This window comes from Boleophthalmus pectinirostris, unplaced genomic scaffold (genome assembly GCF_026225935.1).
Source record: "Boleophthalmus pectinirostris isolate CB_2022bp ecotype Guang Dong unplaced genomic scaffold, ASM2622593v1 HiC_scaffold_23, whole genome shotgun sequence".
Classification (NCBI taxonomy): Eukaryota; Metazoa; Chordata; class Actinopteri; order Gobiiformes; family Gobiidae; genus Boleophthalmus; species Boleophthalmus pectinirostris.
In genome coordinates this window covers 36524582-36545647 of record NW_026571207.1, presented here as the reverse complement: position 1 = coordinate 36545647, position 21066 = coordinate 36524582, and the positions used below count along the sequence as shown (strand labels likewise).

The following is a 21066-nucleotide window of genomic DNA, read 5'->3' as shown; positions in this document are numbered from 1 at the left end:
ATGCAAGTGACAAATGCACACTGCAACTTACAAGCCCGGTAAATCTTAACTTTAACCTTAACGCTACAAGGGGAGTCAGCAATGAACTGTAAGTGTGTTGTCCACTCCCGATATTAAAGCAGGTTTGGCACCTTTGAGTCCATCTCACAGCAGGACGGCCGTCCCATGTTCAGATCTGTAGTTGTGTCAGAGGGAGTCAAATAATGCTCGTCTCTTCGGTCACAGCAATTTGTGTTCTAAAATCTGGAGCCCCTGCCCCTTTGTCCTGCGCAGGGTTAACCATTAGAGGGCGCTGTAAGGGCGTACTCAGTCTGATGCACTTGATTTCTGAGTCTAGTCTGATTGACAGCAGAACTGTTCTGTTTATGCACTTGGCAACAACACATTATTATTATATATACAGAGCAGAGACCAAAACCTTTGGCAAAAACACATGCCTTTAGTTCGTATATGTGTTTTATTTAATAAATGCAATTCTTAAGATAATTAAAAGTGAACAAGAACAACAACAAAAAACATTTCTAACAAATAAAGAAACACAAATTATTATTCCTCCCCATCCTCCTCTCCTTCTCCCTCCACACAATCAGCACCCACTTCCTCATACTCTTTCTCCAAAGCGGCCATGTCCTCTCTGGCCTCAGAAAACTCTCCCTCCTCCATCCCTTCTCCCACATACCAGTGGACAAATGCGCGCTTGGCGTACATCAGGTCAAACTTGTGACTTGGTGTTGCTCATCATGCACGCAGCTCTGTGCACTTTGGTCAGGTCTCCTCCAGGGACCACAGTCGGGGGCTGGTAGTCACTGTTGGGCAAGTTACTTCAAAACTGTAATGCCGTATTTATTACTTATTACTGTCATTTCAAAGTAATTCTCTACATTACAATATTACTGCATTTAAAATGTAAGGCATTACACTACTATTGCATTACTTTTAAGTTACTCTCACAAAAATAACTGGAAATATGGATCTTGCAATGTAAATATAGCTCATGAAGCTCAATTAGCTCATCACACACCAGTGGAAGGTGATGTGGTATCTGAGTGAACTACGCATATTTTTAAAGACAGTAGAATATAATAACCACAATGATAGCTCATATCACAATATAAGGAACAATCATAAGAACAGACAAAAGGTCAAAGTCTGGCAAATTGTGATAGAAATACTGTAACTTTAGGTCTATTTAACATATAACATATTAACATTAATTGAACTGTACTGTATTGTAATGTCTAAAGAAATAACAGGATACAAAATTAGCATGTTTATGCTTTTAATGTTTTTGTCATGGTTCATGTTTTGTAGTGGTTGTAGTTTGTGTTTTATTTTGACATTTGTCCTGTCATTTTTGAGTTTTACTTCCTGTCTTGATTGTTTGCCCCGCCCTAATGTGTTTCACCTGTGTCTATGTGTGTGCATTTATACCCTGTGTTCTCCTCTGCCCTTTGTTGGTCCATTGTCTCTGTCCGGGTTTTCTCCGTGTCGCTTGTCATGGCAATTTACTCTTGAGTTTTGGATTTTTTTGGTTTTGTCATTAAATACTTTGAAGCAGTCCTGCGTTTTGGGTCCTCCCTCTGTTTCCACGTGACAGTTTTCATGTTTTAGCATTAAGCATTTTATGCTTCATAAAAAAAAAAATTTAAATGATATGACTCCGTCATTTCAGAAATTTAACAATGGCAAATTGTAGCCTACAAAAACTGGCCTAAGAAAAAGAAAAACACAAGTCTTTTAAATCACAGCTTGACAATGACTATTAGCTAGGCTATATGAGACTACCCAGTCACATTTTGAACAATGGAATTACAAAAAAATAACAATCAAAGTGCTTTTAATGGTATTGAAGTGCTTAGGCCTATTGGCCCTCGAAGGAAATACAACTCAAGTCTGACTTCTGACCAGAAGGACAAAAAAATGTAAACAGACTACCAAATATACAAACAGTGGCAGCATATAGTCAAACAAGAACGTAAAATGAACTTATATAGTCTGTGCATGTGTTTAAGGATAGTGGGCAGCTAATCCACCTGCCTGACTGAAATATCTGTTAAAGCGCATCAGAAGAAGGCGCTGAAAGCGCCCATCACTAAGACGGTTACGTTTTGGGGTGAGCACAAGACTGCCAAGACTGAAAAGTCTTTCTACTGGTGCACTTGATGATGTTGGTGCATTGTAACGGAGTGCGATTTTTTTAATTCTTGGAAACAGATGGAGACTTTCCATCACAGGGCCAGAATTCAAGTAGGATGTTACCTCTGTTTCTACTGACATGGATGTATCCGCTGAGACATTCACCTGGTCATCAAAGGAGAAAAAGTCCTCCTCACCTGGGACGACAGCAGCAGGGTGAGGGGGATTGGGCATCGGGGCTGCAGGTTCCTGTGTTGTTAAGGTGCGGCACTCTGTTGTAAGGAGAAGAGTGATGTAGTCTCTTCTGGTTTCCTCTTTTACCCAGCGTAGCTTAAACTTGGGTAGTGAGACAGAAGCCAGTAGTGCAGCCTTGGAATCAATTATTGCAGCAAATCGAGTTTTGATTGCTCCCACAATAACCTCAGGCAGCCCAGTGGTCATTGGTGATAGACCATTTTTCATCGCTAAGGTTTTGGCCATAAGAACCTCCAGTGTAGGTTGAAGTGTGCCATAAAAACAAGTCTCCTCTCCCTGTAGGATGTCCAGTGCAACTGTGAAAGGTTTCATAATGAGGCAGTACTCTTTCAGAAACTGATATTCTCTGTCATTCATACATTTAATCTGAAACTGTGTGCAAAGATTATTAATGTCAGTGAGAGGCATTTCTGTGATTCTTGCATACGCATCATAAAATGAGTTCCATCGTGTCACTGTGGGAACAATCAACTTTTTATTGCTAACCTCTTCTACGCACTCAGCTGCAACTGTGGAGCGGCTGGACTTTGTCCACAGCGAAGAACATTTGGCTGTAGCACTACGATAGACCGCTCTTGATTCTGGATTGGTTGCAAGCCATTTGTCAACCTCATTGTTTGCAACTAAATTCAGTGTATGGGCTGCACACCTATGGTGGGGAGGCAGTACACATAGCCCAACTTGGGCATCTTCATCATCAGCACTAAGCACACTGTGAAGGTCTGTAAAGTGAACTTCCCCTTCACCACTGTCCTCCTCTACCTCCTCTTCCTCCTCCTCTTCGGACTCAACACGCTGATACTCCTGAAATGCCTTCACAAAGTTGCTACCATTATCGGTCACACATGCTGTGATTTTGTCATGAGTAAGGCCATATTCTGAGAAAATGTCCTCAAGCTCTGTAGCAATTTTGTCATATGTATGGCGACCCCTGAATCGTCTACAAGCTATTGCCGCCTTCCTCCGTTTCAAACTTTCATTGTCAATCCAATGCACTGTGACCCCAAGGTAGCTTCTGTTATTTGCACTCCAAAGATCAGCAGTGGTGGACACATGGTTCTGTACTTCGATGATCTTTTTAAATTCCTTTGTCATGATTGCATATGCCTTATCCAAGTCCTTTGTGAAGCTTTTTCTGCATTGAAGTACATGCTGAAAATATAAGAAAATACCCAGATATCAAATTCAAGGACTTAATATATAAACACTACACATTAGCTAAAGGGCCTTATGATGTATACCAACTATTTTTGTAAGGTATGGCCATGCTGAACATGAACATTTACATTGAAAATCAATGTGTGTCAAAAACTTGTACTGTATGAACTGTATGTAGAGACTCTGTTAAGGGAAAGCTAATGAACCTATACAATAGGCTACTTTCTAGGCGTAATTAAACATGCACAGAAATTTCTCACCTTTCTCTTAGTCATGGATAGTAGGCACCTAGAAAGTTGCTTATATTGTATAAGTTCATTTATATGTAAAGTTTTTGACACACATTTTCAATGGTAAATGCTCTCATAGGACAGGTAGGCTAGTGCACCCGTGTTTCAAAGTTCATTTTTCATGTTCAGCACAGCCAGCCCTTAAATAATGTTCCACATTATATTTCAAATTTATGAAACATATATAGATAAAAATCCATATGGGGCAGAAAGAGGCAGTGCATCCTATATTTTCCATATTAATCTTCAAATTCAAGTTCAGCAGCGCTACACATCTTAAAGTTTACTGAATTAAACAGAAGTTTTTTGTAGACTACGTTTCATCTTAATAATACATTCAAAGGGATTCACAATGAAGTTATGTATCTGTTCTGATCTAGAAACTAGTGTTAATAGCAGCAGTCCATAGATCTGGAACGGTAGATCTCCCTACAGCCTCTTGGCATACTTTAATGCCAGACCCACATACAGACTGAACCAGGACTAAACCAGAACTAAACCAGGACTAAACCAGAACTGAACCAGGTTAAACCAGAACCAGGACTGAACCAGGAAAACCAGGTCTAAACCAGGACTGAACCAGGTCTAAACCAGGACTGAACCAGGACTGAACCAGGACTAAACCAGACTGAACCAGGAACCAGGTCTAAACCAGGTCTAAACCAGGTCTAAACCAGGACTAAACCAGGACTAAACCAGAACTGAACCAGGACTAAACCAGGACTGAACCAAGGACTAAACCAGGACTAAACCAGAACTGAACCAGGACTAAGACTTGGAATCTAGAACTGTCCCTAAGAGAACCCCGAGTCGACTGCGCCTAGCTCCGTGGAGCGCGGAGCTCTGCCGGTCCTTTCGCCCGCGGTCACACGTCTAGGCGGTTGCGCCTTCGGGCTCATCCCCGACACTCAGAACCGTAACAACGGTAGCCTTGCTTACCTTGTCATCATTGCTGCTAGTCGCAACAGGGATCTTGCTGACAAGCTTTCGAAAAGCTGGTGAGTCCACTGTTGAAAGCGGTAGCATATCTTCAACAACATACTCCGCCACGAGTCTCCTAACCTCTTGAGGTTGTACAATACCAGAGCGGGAGAATGTTCATTTTGCCTGCTTTGTGGTTTTATCGGCGCTCTCATCTTCCGCTAGCTTCCTTGCTAATTTCATGTTACTATGGCACCTTTGCAAATGTTTAGTTAAATTACTGGTGCTATTTCGAGAAGTGGACAGTTCTTTAGGTTTAGCACACAAAGTGCATTTGACTACAATGTTCTTCATATCCTTATTTTTCACAAAATTAAAGTAATGAGCGTATGCCCATCTGGAGAATGTGCTATCCGATGTCAGATCATCTGCAGGTTCACCCATCCCTCTCTTCTGTCTGACTAGCCTAAAGAAAAGGAAGTGAAACATTTTGCGGTGATTTTAGCGAATTTGTATGACGAAAAATGAAAAACCACCACTTCAATCCAGGTTAAAAATACATTGTGCATTGACATTTGTACTGAGTAAAATATTAAACATTCTTTCCCTGTAATGCCTTATATTACTGCGTTACAGCAAAAAGCAATGCATTACAGTAATTCGTTACTTTTATAACGCGTTACTCCCAACACTGCTGGTAGTTGATGCCCACCTTGAATCCTGTGGGACACCAGTCGACAAACTGGATCGTGTGCTTGGTCTTAATGGCGGCAATGGCAGAGTTGACATCTTTGGGAACCACAACCCCGCAGTAAAGCAGGCAGCTTTGTTTTTTGTTTTTTCTGATAATTCCCTTGTTTGAGCTCCTGATGAGTCATTTCCAAAGGAACAATGAAGAAACAATTTGTTTCATCCCTTTCAGAGCATCTAGAACAACCAAATACATAACAAAACCTGCCCATGTTTCTCCGATGCTACTGAAGTCAATGACATAGTGTGCCCGGTGTCATGGCGGCGTAGGTACCGTTGCTATAGGGGTCACGTGACCGTGCAAAGCCTCTATACAGGAATCCACTCGGGTGTCCCAGCACGACTTCAGTAAACTACAAACATGCACCACCCGCAGCGCACGCAAACACCCACAGACACACTCATCACTCCACGCCGACGAGGAACGGAACAGAGGAATGAGCCGAAAAAGCGAGTACAATGTGCCACTTCTAGACACAACTGAACAACTGAGTCACTGCGAAAACGCCGACAATCCGTTGGTCCCAGACAGCACCCTCCCTACACACCACAACTGAACAAAGCCCAGAGTCACCGTGAACGCCACAAACAAACAAAACCACTCACCCATCACACTGTTGTGTTTCCTTTAAAGTCCGGTGCAGTTTATTTGTGAAAAAAGTTTAATGACCATTTAATGACAGTGCGCCACATAATCCAGAGCACCTAATAGCCTGGAAAATAAGGTACATTGTGGATTCTCACTGAAGACTTGAAAATTGTGAATGAAGCATGTGTAGACAGACATGCACCTAACTAAAAATAAACTCAAAATAATGACTTTACTTTTTACTAAAAATAAATACTTTTTCTTGACCCTGAGGCACAGCTGTGAAGTGAAAACCATTTCAAGAGACTTCATTATGAAGCTCACTGAGAGCAGGCCGAGGGTTTGCAGCTGTCGACAAAGCAAAGGGTGGACAATTTGAGGAATTTGAGTATAAAATATAGCCAAAAATGGAGCTGAGTTGTTTCACACTTTTCCTTCTGTATGTGTTTTCAATTCAGAAAATAAACCTTGAATGGTGGTGTGTTCAAATGTTTGACTGGTACTGTATAAAAATAGTTGGTCCAGTACGAGAGGAACTTTAAAATCTCCAGGTGCTCAATGCTGCGTCCATGTTTGGACAACTTCCATAAACACAGAGCACGCTCGCTGCGGTTGACGTTGTCATGTCTCCAGTGGACATGGACACTTTTATGCCGTTTAATGTTCACACTGGAGTCACATACAAGTCACATTTAATTGGAAATGTGAACGACCTCGCAAAAACATCGGATTTCACAACAAAATCGGAATTGAGCGTTAAGCCCTGCAGTCTGAACGTAGCCTTAGTTTGATTACTTTTGAAATTACATTTGTGGTGTACATGTGGCTTTAGATCATGTCCGTTCATCCCACCGCTCTTCAGCTCATCAGCTCGTCATGTTATTACTATAAGGTTTTCTTCGTAGTCTTGAGTGTATAAAAGAGCAGGAGACTCTTAAGATGAACATTATGAGTGATCCAGCAGGTCTGGAGACATTTGAACAGGCTACACAGTATTGATCACTGCGGCTGAAGAGGGTTAAAGAACCTGCCAGTGCCATATAGAAGAAGAGTAAAGTGCGCACACATCAGAACATTTTGGAATAGTAGCTTCGACCGTGCACTTTGACCTCATAGACATTCGTAAAGTGCAAGTGCTAGATGTGTAGATACTGGGATAAGCTCAGTAGAGGAAAAAAGGAGTTACAATCATAGCGCAGTCACTTAAATGTTCTGTTGTCTCTACAGTAGTTAACAAAAAATACAAGTAAGAGTAAAGGGAGTCTAAATACAATTTAAGATGAGGAAAAACACAAAGACTACAAAGCTATTATGTACAATATGTCAGTATGAGTATGATGGTCCATACATGAATGTTTATGTACAGTTAGGGCGACTCGAGAAATCTAGAATCACCATCATCAATCAAATCATTCTTTCAAACCAGTACTTCTGTAGACTTAGGCTACGTTCAAACTGCAGGGCTTAATGCTCAATTCCGATTTTTTTTGTGAAATCTGATGTTTTTGTGAGGTCGTTCACATTTCCAATTAAATGTGACTTGTATGTGACTCCAGTGTGAACAGTAAACGGCCCGAAAGTGTCCCGCCTGTGCACTGGAGACACGATGACGTCAACCGCAGCGAGCGTGCTCTGTGTTTACGGAAATTGTCCAAACATGGACGCGAGTATTGAGCACCTGGAGATTTTAAAGTTCCTCTTGTACCGGAGCCAGAACATGAACAACTTACTTGTTTTAAGGAGGAGATTGAGAAGGAGAAGGACGAGGTTTTTGGCCGTGGCGTTTTGTTGGACAGCGGCAGCGACGTCCGTTGAAAGGAACATGTGGATGTGGAGACGTAGTCAAGAGTGGTGAGTGGTGATGTGCTTCGCTTCAGTGACACGGAGTTCATTAACAATTTTCACCTACTTCAGCGCAGAATAGTGACGTTTGTGTCTTGTTGATAACGTGTAGGTGGATGAATGCACTTTGGCCATTCAGACTGAAGTCACATGTCAAAAGATCAGATATGTATCGGTTTCAGGAGCACATATCCAAGTGTCCTGGGTCACAAAAAATCGGATCTGTGAAAAAATCAGATCTGTGTCATTTAAAAGATCAGATACAGGTCACATAAGGGCCAAAAAATCGGATTTGGGTCACTTCAGGCTGCAGTCTGAACGCAGCTCTAGTGCCACATAAATGTGTTAAGGGCTGCAGGATTTTCTTACAAGTACTGTTAACTGCAATGAGATTTATGAAATATGCTTAAAAAAAGTAGTATTGTGTTTTGAGTGCACATTGTAAGAACTTTTCAGACCTTCTAAGAGTGATGTGTGGCCCTTGTATTTGTTGCCGAAGTGGTTTTTAGATTGATTTGGTGTTTTGTTTTTGTTTTTTTAACAAATTACAGCATATTTCTGCCACCCTCCCATGTGACAATGAACTAAGCCTGTTACAACGATGACACAGCAGCTACACCTATGATGCCTTTGACGTAGCAGAAAGCGCTTCACACCCACCTCGCTCCACCTCCGCCTCCACCCCGTCTTTACCCACTCACACACTGTCCTGCGTCTGCACCATACAGGTCTGCTGTTCTGTGTTATTTATCTTTATTTTTCGCTTCAAACATACTTTTTGTAACCATGTCCTTGTGGAGAAAGTGCGTATTTGGCTGTGATGGCAAGTCAGAATTATTTGTCATGCCGACAGAAGAAGCAAGGCGTGCTGGAGTGACTGGAGTTTATTTCCAGGAACACAGACAAAAAGGTCCCCAAGAATATTTTTGTTTGCGAGCGACACTTCACCAAAGACACTTCCAGAACTACGGTATTTTAAAACTGGACTTACAAAAAAGCAGAAGTGACACTTTGGAAAAGGATGCTGTTCCCACGACCAGGGTCCCAGGATGGTGATCCTAGATCTGTAAGGAGGTAGACCCTAACGCTGAAAGTTTAAACCGCTGGAGAAGAGAAAAAGCAACAAAAGCAGCAAACTGTATATTTTTGAAGATTATCCCACATATAATTTCAATCTGCATGTCATCTCCCTTGTTCTACCTGTTTTAATTTGACAAACATTAGAGCATCATTTTATTCTAGTAGTCTTGAGTGAGAAGAGGCGTCTAACCTCAGTCATTACAACCACTGATTTTGCAAGAGAAAAAAACGGCGATTACACCTCAGTCATTACAACCACTGATGTTTAGTGGGAGCCTATACAGATTATTACCAGCTCACTCATCGCCTACGTCACATTTGGAGGACGGAGCCTGTGCTTTCTCAGGATGGGCGGGGGGATGAGCAATAGTCTCACTTTCATAGTTCCTGGTCTGTGATGCCTCCAAGAAATCAGTAAGATTTCAGAACTATTGTGTAATGGATGTTCCAAAACCCAAATAGTGCTTGTTTATGTGCAGAAGATACAATGTGAAAACAGTTATTTTGTATGAGATGCACTTTAAATATTCCATCCAATATTCCAATCCTTTCCCACTCCACAAAACACCCAAAGCAAATGTATTATTGCACCAAACTGTTCATGTAAATGTCTGTGTTGATAGAATAATGTTTGAAATAAAACTAAACTTGCATCGCATGAATCGTCACATGTCGAGGGACTATTTTCTCATATCAGTCCGCCGCTCCCGAGCTTCTATCAGGAAGTACAACTCACTGCTGCTGCTCAAACTTAAATCCTTCAAATACAAGGCTGGTTTTACTTCTACAATTATTCCATTGACACAGACATTCACATGGACAGTCTGGTGTAATAATAGATTATCTTTGGGTGTTTTGTGGAGTGGGTAAGAATGTTTTTAGTGTTAGGCTAACTATGGCCATTGACATGCACTAGCCTAGCACCAGTGACCTCTGCAAATACAAGGACTGGATCAATTTAATTATTTTTTTTAAAGTTGTAAAAAAATCTGGACTGTCCCTTTAAGACGAGACCTAAGAGATATAAAGTGATGAACTCATACAAGCATCCCATGCATCTCAGAACATTCCAGAATATTTTAATATTTTGTTAATATTCCATCCAGTCCTTGTATTTGCAGAGGTCACTGGTGCTAAGCTAGTGCATGTCAATGGTCATAGTTAGCCTAACACTAAAAACATTCTTACCCACTCCACAAAACACCCAAAGATAATCTATTATTACACCAGACTGTCCATGTGAATGTCTGTGTTGATGGAATAATTGTAGAAGTAAAACCAACGTTTGCATTTGAAGGATTTATATCTGAGCAACAGTGAGTTGTTCTTCCTGATAGAAAACTCGGGAGCAGCGGACTGATATCACCTAGCACCTATCTTAAAATTCCGCTGCTGCTGAGAAAATAGTCCCTGAACATGCAACGATTCATGTGATGCAAGTTTAGTTTTATTTCACACATTATTCTAACAACACACACATTCACAGCAACAGTCTGGTGTAATAATAAATTTGCTTCGGGTGTTTTGTGGAGTGGGAAAGGAATGGAATATTGGATGGAATATTTAAAGAAGTGTCTAACTAGGAAATGAGGTCCTATGTCCAAAATCCCAAACTGTCCCTTCAAAACACTCAAAACACAATACTGCTTTTTAAGCATATTTCATAAATCTCATTGCAATTTGCAGTACTTTTAAGAAAATCCTGCAGCCATTAACACATTTATGTGACACTAGGTCTACAGAAGTATTGGTTTGAAAGAATGATTTGATTTATGAGCCATATGACGGTGATTCTAGATTTCTCGAGTCGCCCTCACTGTACATAAACATTGATGCATGGACCATTATACTCATACTGACATATTGTTCATAATAGCTTTGTAGTCTTTTCCTCAGTTTTGATTGTATTTAGACTCCCTTTACTCTTAATTGTATTTTTAACAGAACATTTTTTGGGCGCATTATTTGGCATTAATAAAAACATTTGAAGCAGCCTAAATTTGTGTCTAAAATGTTCATATTAGACAATTCCTTTCCGCTTCTCCATGTTTGATAGAGCGGGACTGAAAATTTTAATTTTTTGCAGGAACGGGACTGCACAATACGGGTGCGGGCGGGACCGAAAATTCTCTCCCGACGCAGACCTCTAATTCACAGTTTGTGTTGGACATTCTACTATCGAAATATTTGCAATTTGGGGATTGTGCCAACTGAAACTGTGATTTTGATTTGATATTTTGTGCAGCCTAGTGGTTTTTGTGAAGCTTATTCTGAAAGCAACAAATGATTAGATGAGTGGCCTTTTCTCACGATTTAGCAGACTAAAACTAGTGCTCATTCCATTCTGAAAACAGCACAACTGATTGTATTTTTGTACTGCAAAGTCTCCTTGACTACACAACCATGGAAGCTTGGACCTCCTCTTCCACTCATTTAACTCCAGCCTGACGCAGAGCAGCTGCACAGTCCCCGGACACATGCACACAGAACCGTGAACCCCATCGTCCATTAGGTCCACAGCATCGATCTGCCTGTGTTTGAATAGCCCTGCTGCAGTGGGGCCCTTATACCTGGCTCTCCTCACACCCCCGGAGAACCCACCACCAATAACACGTCCCCGCGCTCCCCTGAACCGACACCGGCACTTTTAATGAGACTTAATGTGTGCCGTGGAGTGAGGCGCGCTGCCTGTGCTTATCCTAATGACAGATGCAGCCGCTGCTCTTGTAGGCACACGGGCCCCCGGGAGCCCGCACACAGCTCTGAGAGGGACTTTATTAAACTGATGAAGAAGCCTGACACTAAATCCAATCGGGCGTCAGGACCTAGCCAGAATTATTGGTTTTCTGCTCTCCTCGCTGGCATTATCCAAGATTGCTCCGAGCCCTGGGAGCTGTTTGGACACTTGGAGAAATAAATCCCACACAGTGTTAGACATTACGGGCCAATAATGCTTAAACACGTCCAGTCCACCCTTTTCATTAACAGAAGAGCGTTGAGTTGGGGCACGCTCATATCTGTGGAGTGGAGGGTCCGTCGTGGTGTCACACGTGGCGTCAGTTAGACCTGATGGATGAGCGCACAGCGGACCGCCTCCTCTACGCCGCGCTGCAGGACGCTCCTGGTTATGTGGAGCAAAAGGATTGTTTTGGTGAACATTCTCAAAACATAACAGTGATAAACATTTTCTTTTGTTAACCTATACATTTTGAATAATTTTGTGATTTTTTTTTCTATATATTGGCATAAGCACTAGTGTCGTAGTACTCGACACCAGTCTTGGACCATTTTTTTTACGGTCTTAGTCTCATCTCAGACTTGACTGCGTTTGGACTCGGTCTTGTCTCGGTCTTGAAGGTGCTTGGACTCGCTCTTGTCTCGTCTGACAGTTGACGAGTGTGATCATATTTCATTATGGCCGCTGCGGTCAGCAATATACTTGTACAGGGTGACCATATTTCCGTTTGTGAAAACCCGGACACCTCACCAGGGTGGGAGGTGGGGCCTAGACATTGAGCTACAGTCGTCCCTCGCGATATCGAGGTTCACCTTTCGTGGTCTCACCGTTTCGCATATATTTAAAAATTTTTTTTTTTGTGTGTGTATGCATGTTTTTTGTTTTGTTTTGTTACGGATGGGTCAGGACTAAACTAGGCCTAAACTAGGACTAATCTTGGACTTAAGAGAGAGAACGGCAAGCAGTTTGCCTGGAAAGTGCGATTGGGCAATTGCCGCATTTGACTTTGTGAGGTGAGGAGCTGAGCCGGTTCTTTCTCCTGTGGTCGCCTCTGAGCCCATCCCGACAGTGAGTCCTGTTTCAGTTCTGGTTTAGTCCTGTTTTAGTCCTAGTTCAGATCTGGATTAGTCCTCCTCTTCAGTCCTGGAATCAGTCCTAGGTTAGTCCTGGGATAGCCCTGGTTTAGTCTTGATTCAGTCCATGGCGTAGGCAAAAGTTTGATATAATCTCAGGTTAATGGGCAGGTGTGGTCCTGTACTGCACAGGTGTGGTGTTGTACTGCACAGGTGTGGTGTTGGACTGGGGGTCTCCAGAAATGGAGTCGTGCAGGACTCTGAGCTGTACGCTCCATTACGGTATAAATTGAATCTTCAGTTCGTTACATAAAGAAGGAGGAAAATAACAAAAGGAAAACAGCAGCAATAAGTTTTAAGAAGGATGTGAAAAGGGTTGCACCTGTCCTGTCTGAGAAAAGTGTATAAAGTTTGTGCTGAGGGGTTTTACAGCCTTAAAACAGATAGAATAATTGTAAAATATAAAGTTGACTACTTCGCAGATTTCACCTATCGCAGGTTATTTTTTACAACGTAGCCCCCGCGATAAACGAGGGACCACTGTACTCTCACCTAGCAACACTTGTAAAATGGAGAATTACTTGTATAAGTCATTGTTAAATGCACATTTGCACTTCGGCGTAATGCAGACTGACCGACTGTTTGTGTCTGCTCGCTCCTTCTGAGTCACAGAGCTACTAGAGACGCTCAGTTTAATGCCCCCAATGAACGGTAATGAAAACTTGGACATTTCCGTCACTTAAAAAAAAAAAAAAAAAAAAAAAAAACTGACGCCCAGGACAAGACGCAAAAAACAAACATGTCTGGGGAAAAACGGACATTTGGTCACCCTAAAATTTGTATCGAGTGCTCAGGGTGTCTCGCTGCAGCCTGTACGCACATCTGGGCCTGCTGGGCAACTGTTTTAACACTGCAGTTAACTTTTTAAAACATCCTCCATGTCCATCTGCCTCTCTACTCCTCCTCGGGTTTTTCACTCTCTCGCTCCTCCCCGTGTATAACGCACACAGACTCCCTCTTCAATGCACTGATTAGAAGGGCAAGACAAAGCAAAAAATAATCAAAATTTATGCTACAGTGTTGGCACAAAGCAGACTACCTAGTTCTAGCAGTTCTACCTAGTTTGTCTAATAAAAGTGTGCTCCAATCCGTTTGTAGCAGTGTGTGTTTGGTTTGGTAAATGTGCAAAGGGTGCTCAATATCACTGCAAAACCATTAAGATAATGTAAGTCCAGTTAGGAAATCAGGTTTTAAAATCTGACCTAGTTTCTTCACTTTCTTCATAGATTTCTGCAAAGTGCCAGTGGAAGTTCTCTTAAAGAAGAGGGTTCTCAAACTGTGGGTGAGGGTCCAAAAAAGGGGCACAGAATGTTTCAGTGCAGTACAGTTTGCTTGGCTTATTTTATGATTAAATTAACATTAATCAGATAAAATGGAGATAGATTTATAAAAACATTGATATAAACTTGTAAAAATAACTGTAAAATACAAATAAATGTTGAAAATGACAAAGAGGGTCTTGATTTGGTCTCAATGGGTCTTGACCTTTAAAAGTCTTGTCTCAGTTTCGGGACCCTGTGGTCTTGAAGTGGTCTTAATTAGTGCGCTTTGAGTTTTTTTGAGAACGGGTTCCAGAGTGGAGAAATCTGAGAACGCCGGCATCGCGTTTCAGTGTGGACGAGCAAACCACAGCTTTTGGAAAACGATGACATCACGATCCCCGATGCAGTGAAAGCTGCAGCCCTCGAACTCCTCCACAGACTGCAAGAGCGTTGCCAAAAGGGGACAGGTGTAACCTACAGAGCAGCTCCTGTCACCCAGCATCCGAGACACGTTTACACTGAAACAAATCCGCGTTTCACCGTATCAGAAACTACACGTCATTTCTGTGTCCGCAGGTCTTCCTTATCCACACAGTTTTGTACATATTTGTTTACGTTTTACAGAAATGAAACTTAAAACCACATGACTAATTTGCATAAACTATGCAGTCAATAAGAGCTCGCTATCGTGCACTGATGCGGTTCAACTTCTGTCAGACTAAGCGACATGACTCAGTGGAATATATAGGTTCTTTCTGTGACATATGTTTAACTTTTGCCAAAACAAAGTGGCGATATTTCTGGGATACATCTAAAATCGGTTAAATTACCTTAAAGCTTAAAAAACAGTGATGAGATCTGGATTATTAAATATTATTATCATTGTTAACAGCACCACATACAGGTGTGGTAGATGTATTACATCGTTTTCACTCAGTGCTCCGTTGCCGTGTGGACGTGAATATTTACTAATCCGGCACGTGTGTGGATGCAATTTTTTTTCAACCCGCAAAGAAAAAAATCCAGGAGCGTTAAGGTTAAGGTTCCAGAGGGGCCATAATTAGTGTGGCACACCCTGCAGCCTGCATACTGCATACTGGTGAGGTGTACTCCACTTGTGATGGGGCTTTCGGCTCCTTTGTGGGATCCAAATCTTTTGGATCGATTCATGCGAAAGAGCCTTTCAAAAGACTGTCCCTTTTTATATTTAATTATCAGTTCTCTCTAAACTAATCACAGAGAAATGACCGAGGCTCAGATCTGTTTAAAATGGTACGAAGTAAGAGTGGGAGTGTGTTTACTCTTTGAAATGATGAAAACTGAAATAAAGTGTTATAATTATTCAAAAACTGTTATTAAGATGCCAAATGTTTTTTTTGTTTTTTTTCAGTTTTTTTTTTTTTTTTTTATGCATAAAACTCTCATTCGTATTGCGTACTTTGTGCTGTGTCGAGTGTTGGCTCAGCTTTAATCAGTCTAAAAAAAAAAAACATAAAAATTGGTTCTTTTCAAAAATTAGATCTGGATCCAACTGTTCATGCTGAGAGCTGACTTGTTTACAAACTATCTTTATTGAAATTAATAATTATTTTTGGCCTGTAAAACCTTTTTTTTTTCTTTCCCTTCGTGTTTGTAGAGAGATCAGATCTTACTGTCCGCTCAAGTCTGTCTTTTGCCACTGTTTTAAAGGGCATTAAAGCTCCAAAAAGAACCCTGCCTCCTGTGACCACTTTGTCCACGATCCACACCGCTCGCACTTCTCCAGCGCTCGCTGTTATTGTTATGGCCTGGGCGGTGTGGCGGTGCGGTGATAGCGGGGTGCAGGTGGAAGATGGCGTTTAGCTCCTTAGGCTGCTCGTTTAAAAGTCATCGAGAGCGTGAAAAGTGCTGAGTAAAGTGTTAAGTGGAGGAGGAACATCTGTGCGAGCGTTTGTGTGCGTTTAGTGCCGGCGCTGTCCCATCTCCAGGCTGTCCAACGCTGCGTACACTCAGCCTTATTTACAGAGCACATTCACAGCACAAACCAGACGCCTCCTCCTCCCTGACGACTTTACACCGGCGTGTCAATGAGGGACTGCGGGAAATACATTAACCCAACTACGAGATATCTTTAAAGAGGAGGATTAAGTAAACTTGCCTTTTTGGAGCTTTCTACCATGTTATAACTTTTTGTGTCATCCATTCATTTCTGTAATCTAGCAATCTCTTCTGTGCAATACTCAGTCCACATGCCTACATCACCCCATGCTCCGAGGACAATTTTTCATAAATACATGATACAAAGCAGTAACCCAACCTCACAAATCTAACGTGATGTGCAGTATACAATATGTACAAGTCATTTTATTAGTAATTATAGCTGCAAAGTATTAATGCTGCTAAAATTACTGCTACTACAGATAAATTATGGGCTGCGCGACATTGGAAAAAAATGACTCAATTTTAGTTATAATAAAACCAAAGAGATTTCATGCTTTAATTTACTAGAGAGAAAGAAAAAAAAAAAAAACAATACTGAGACAAAACCAGGAATAAATCAAGGCAAATTTTGGACTTAATAAGGAAAATACTACTAAACTACTAATACTAAACTAACTTAATTATGTCAAGTTGCTGTAACATGTTCTACTTTCTGAGTCATTTGTTTTGAGTAAAGGGACTATTGTAGGTATATGTGAGTGTATCATAAAAACACAGATGAGGTACAACTTAGTAGAATTAAGTGGTTAAAAAATAATATCTAATGTGTGTGTAATGTACTATGTGTACACTATAACGTGTAATGTATTATTACATGATATACATATTGTATAATATTGACTAGTAAATCTCCTGACTTTTACATGAGGAACCTGGTGTAAAATCCCCCTCCTACAGTGTGAATAATGTGTGTGTACTATGATGTGTCTATATATGGAGTTAATATGATTAACCCTCTGAGACCCAAGCATTCATTTCCTGGATGAAAACATTTTTAACCCTCTTTAACACTTAAACCTCTTCCTAGTTTTTACTAAGCCTCCAATGTAGAAAATAATTAGTTTTTTTTTTTGTTTTTTTTTGAGGAATCTGTGGAAATGTAGCAAAATTGCAACAGCGGGCTTTAGTGGTTACAAATATTACAACTTCACATTTAATAAACTTTGTATAAGATATTACTCACTAAATAAAATGAAAACATATTTTAAAATGAATGAATTTAATTGAAGAAGAAGAAAAAAAAAAAAAACTTTTGGTACCAATACTAACTTCATCAGTGGAGTTAGTTTGGACTATCCCAGCTTGTCAAAGCCTGATCTCGTCAGATCTCAGAAGGTAAGGAGGGCTGGGACTGGTTAGTACTTGGCTGGGAGACCACTGGGAATTCCAGGTGTCACAAGGGGGCGTCAGTGGCAAAAACTGTTGTTGTGTCCTTAGGCAAGACACTTTACCCACATTGACTAGTATGAAAGTGGTGTGTGCAGTGGAGGTCAGAAGGGCAGATGGCGCCGACTGGCAGCCTCGCTTCTGTCAGTTTGCTCCAGGGCAGCTGTGGCTACAGTAGTAGTTTACCACCACTGAGAGTTGAGTGAATGAATAATGAACTGTAAAGAGCTTTGGGATCTTGACAGGTGCTCTATAAATGCAATGCAATGATTCATTATTTAATAAATAATAAAATTAATATAATAATTAATTAATTATGCTCCTCTGTCACAATCTGTTGGTATTTCTTCATGAATGACTTGCTTCTGTTCATGTGTAACACTGAGGTTGTCCACAATGTGGAAGATGAAAGCAAAGCACTGGAAACAGTTTTCACTATCACTGTTCTCTGATTGTATTTCAAAATGATACAATATTATATACTACACAACTATAAACACACACAAACCTATCCATCTATTCTATTGGCTCAACACTCCGGGCTGAGGGATTCTCTGTGTAAAAGGGGCACCCTTTGTAACCCAGTGTTGCGTTTTTTGCAACATTTACATAAATCACTCTAAATCATATGTAGTATACTTTTTAAAAAATATATTTAACTTTTCTAACAGTAAACATGTTAAGAATGAAAGAAAAAAAAATATTACAGATTGTTTACTTGCTTCTACAATTGTTAAAATTGATCCAGAAAAGAGAGCTGGGTGGTCAGTAGAATGCAGCCATGTAGTTTGATTTTGGAATGTGATATTCACTCCAATATTCATATTTTCCCTCCAAAAATGTGTGATGTTATACAGAGTGTTGGGTGCTGGAACATACAGTTTTTGTTACATTCAGTCAGTGTGAGGCACTACTAGACAGCTCTAAGTAAATGTTGCAATTCTTAAGATTCAGGAGCAGGACCACACCCCGACCGCCCGCTGCTCCTCACCTGCGAACCACAGCTCACTTCGACCACGCCTCTAATTTCCCAGAAGCCTATATGTAGCAGCATTTCCCATCATCCCAGTTTGTCTCAGCTAACTCGACCCCACCCTCCCACCCCTGAACTTGTTTGTCTTTCAGCCATAAGACGCCTACGAGGGGGTACGGTTCCGGCTGGGCCAATTGCAGATTGAGACGGAGCCCCCACCTAGAGTCGCAACCCAGTCATCTCTGCTCCTCGTACATCAGCAATAAACTTCTTTTCGCACTGTCATTCTTGGCGTGGTCCTTGCTAGTGAAACATACTATAATGTATGTAGATATACTGGATTGTATGTACTATGTGTAGAAAAATCATGGATTACATCTAAAACTGGAATTTAATTAAATTATTACAGTTGTTTGAAAACTCTTTACTGCAGATATTTGAGTTGATCTGAATGAGCTCTTTGAATTCAGCTGTCATCAAAACGTACAAGTAGCAAGTCATCCAATCTTTGAAGTTCTGGAAGATTGTGACTTTTACTTTTAAGTTCATCAATTTAAAATAACTGAGACAATCGGTTGCCTCAATTTGTTTGAGTTCTGGTAACATATCCAGGTTTACAGTGCAATATATTGTGCAGCCCTGGAGAACAGTGGAGTTGTCAGAAGTACTGAAAATCAGATATTGATCAACACTAAAACTAGTATCGAAACTAAAACAGGAGAGAAGAACAAGCATCAATACTAAAAAAGCCACACTGTCAGGACAGAAAAGAACCTTTGCTGAATAGTTTTAAAATGATGTTGAGCTGTAGAAGAGCACATAGACTAGTACACACACACACTGACACTGTGAACCTACAGGAGCACTGAGGATTACACACATATACACTACTGTTCAAAAGTTTGGGGTCACCCAGACAATTTTGTGTTTTCCATGAAAAGTCACACTTTTATTTACCACCACGAGTTGTAAAATGAATAGAAAATATAGTCAAGACATTGACAAGGTTAGAAATAATGATTTGTATTTGAAAGATTTTTTTTTTCCTTCAAACTTTGCTTTTGTCAAAAAATCCTCCATTTGCAGCAATTACAGCATTGCAGACCTTTAACATTCTAGCTGTTCATTTGTTGAGGTAATCAGGAGAAATGTCACCCCACGCTTCAAGAATCCTCCCACAAGTTGGATTGACTGGATGGACACTTCTTGCGGTCAAGATGCTCACTTCTCTTTCTACTCTACTTAGAGCTTTTTTGTGCTGTTCTCTGAAGGGAGTAGTTCACACCGCTGTAGGAAATCTTCAGTTTCCTGGCAGTTTCTCACATGGAATAGTCTTCATTTCTAAGAGCAAGAATAGACTGTCGAGTTTCACATGAAAGTTCTTCTTTTTCTGGCCATTTTGAGTGTTTAATTGACCCCACAAATGTGATGCTCCAGATACTCAACCTGCTCAAAGAAAGGTCAGTTTTATAACTTCTCTAACCAGCTACACTGTTTTCAGCTGTTCTAACATGATTTCACAAGGGTTTTCTAGTCATCCTTTAGTCTTCTGACACAATGAGTAAACACATTGTACCATTAGAACACTGGAGTGACAGTTGGTGGAAATGGGTCTCTATACACCTGTGTAGATATTGCATCAAAAAACAGACATTTGCAGCTAGAATAGTCATTTGCCACATTACCAATGTATAGAGTGTGTTTCTGATTAGTTTAACGTTCTAACGATCTTCATTGAAAAAAAAAAACAGTGCTTTTCTGTCAAAAATAAGGAAATTTCTAAGTGACCCCAAACTTTTGATCGGTAGTGTAAGAGACATGGAATAGAAAAGTACTACGACTACATTTAATGTTGAAAATCACATTGTTTTCATGATCATTATCGTATCGAAATCTGTATTGAGCATCGAGTCTATTCTTTTGTATCAAAATCAGTTTTTAGTGTGACACTGGCAGAGAACAGTGTGCTGTAGATAGAAGCTTTGAGTAGGGAACAGTGTGCTTCCATTGTTCCATCCGTTAATATTCTCCAGAACAGATGAGGCCCTTCAGGCTACGCACACAGCTCATCAAATTACCAAGCAATGAGCTGTGAAAAACCGCCACGTTTGACAATCGCACAGAAGCTGGAGTGTCTGACAGAGCTCAGTACTTTAGCGTGCTCAGACACGAGCGCGTCCACTGCCCGAGCGCAGACATCTGTCCATCTGTCCACGTGAGGACGAGCCGACACGAGCATGTCTCACATCTGCAGCATCTGGACGTCTGAGCACCAACTGTTTACATCTGTGACCTGTGAGCCCCCAACAGCAGGCGCACACATATACACCAACGCACACATATACACCAACGCACACATATACACCAACGCACACATATACACCAACGCACACATATACACCAACGCACACATATACACCAACGCACACATATACACCAACGCACACATATACACCAACGCACACAAAAACACCAACGCACACATATACACCAACGCACACATAAACACCAACGCACACATATACAACCACACATATACAACGCACACATATACACCAACCACACATATACACC

The 21066-nt window shown here is 41.0% G+C and overlaps 1 pseudogene; it reads right to left on the bottom strand.

Moving 5' to 3' along the window:
• Positions 1-546: 546 nt before the first annotated feature.
• LOC129410608 (tubulin alpha chain-like) lies at positions 547-20731 on the bottom strand (annotated as a pseudogene).
• Positions 20732-21066: the final 335 nt, after the last annotated feature.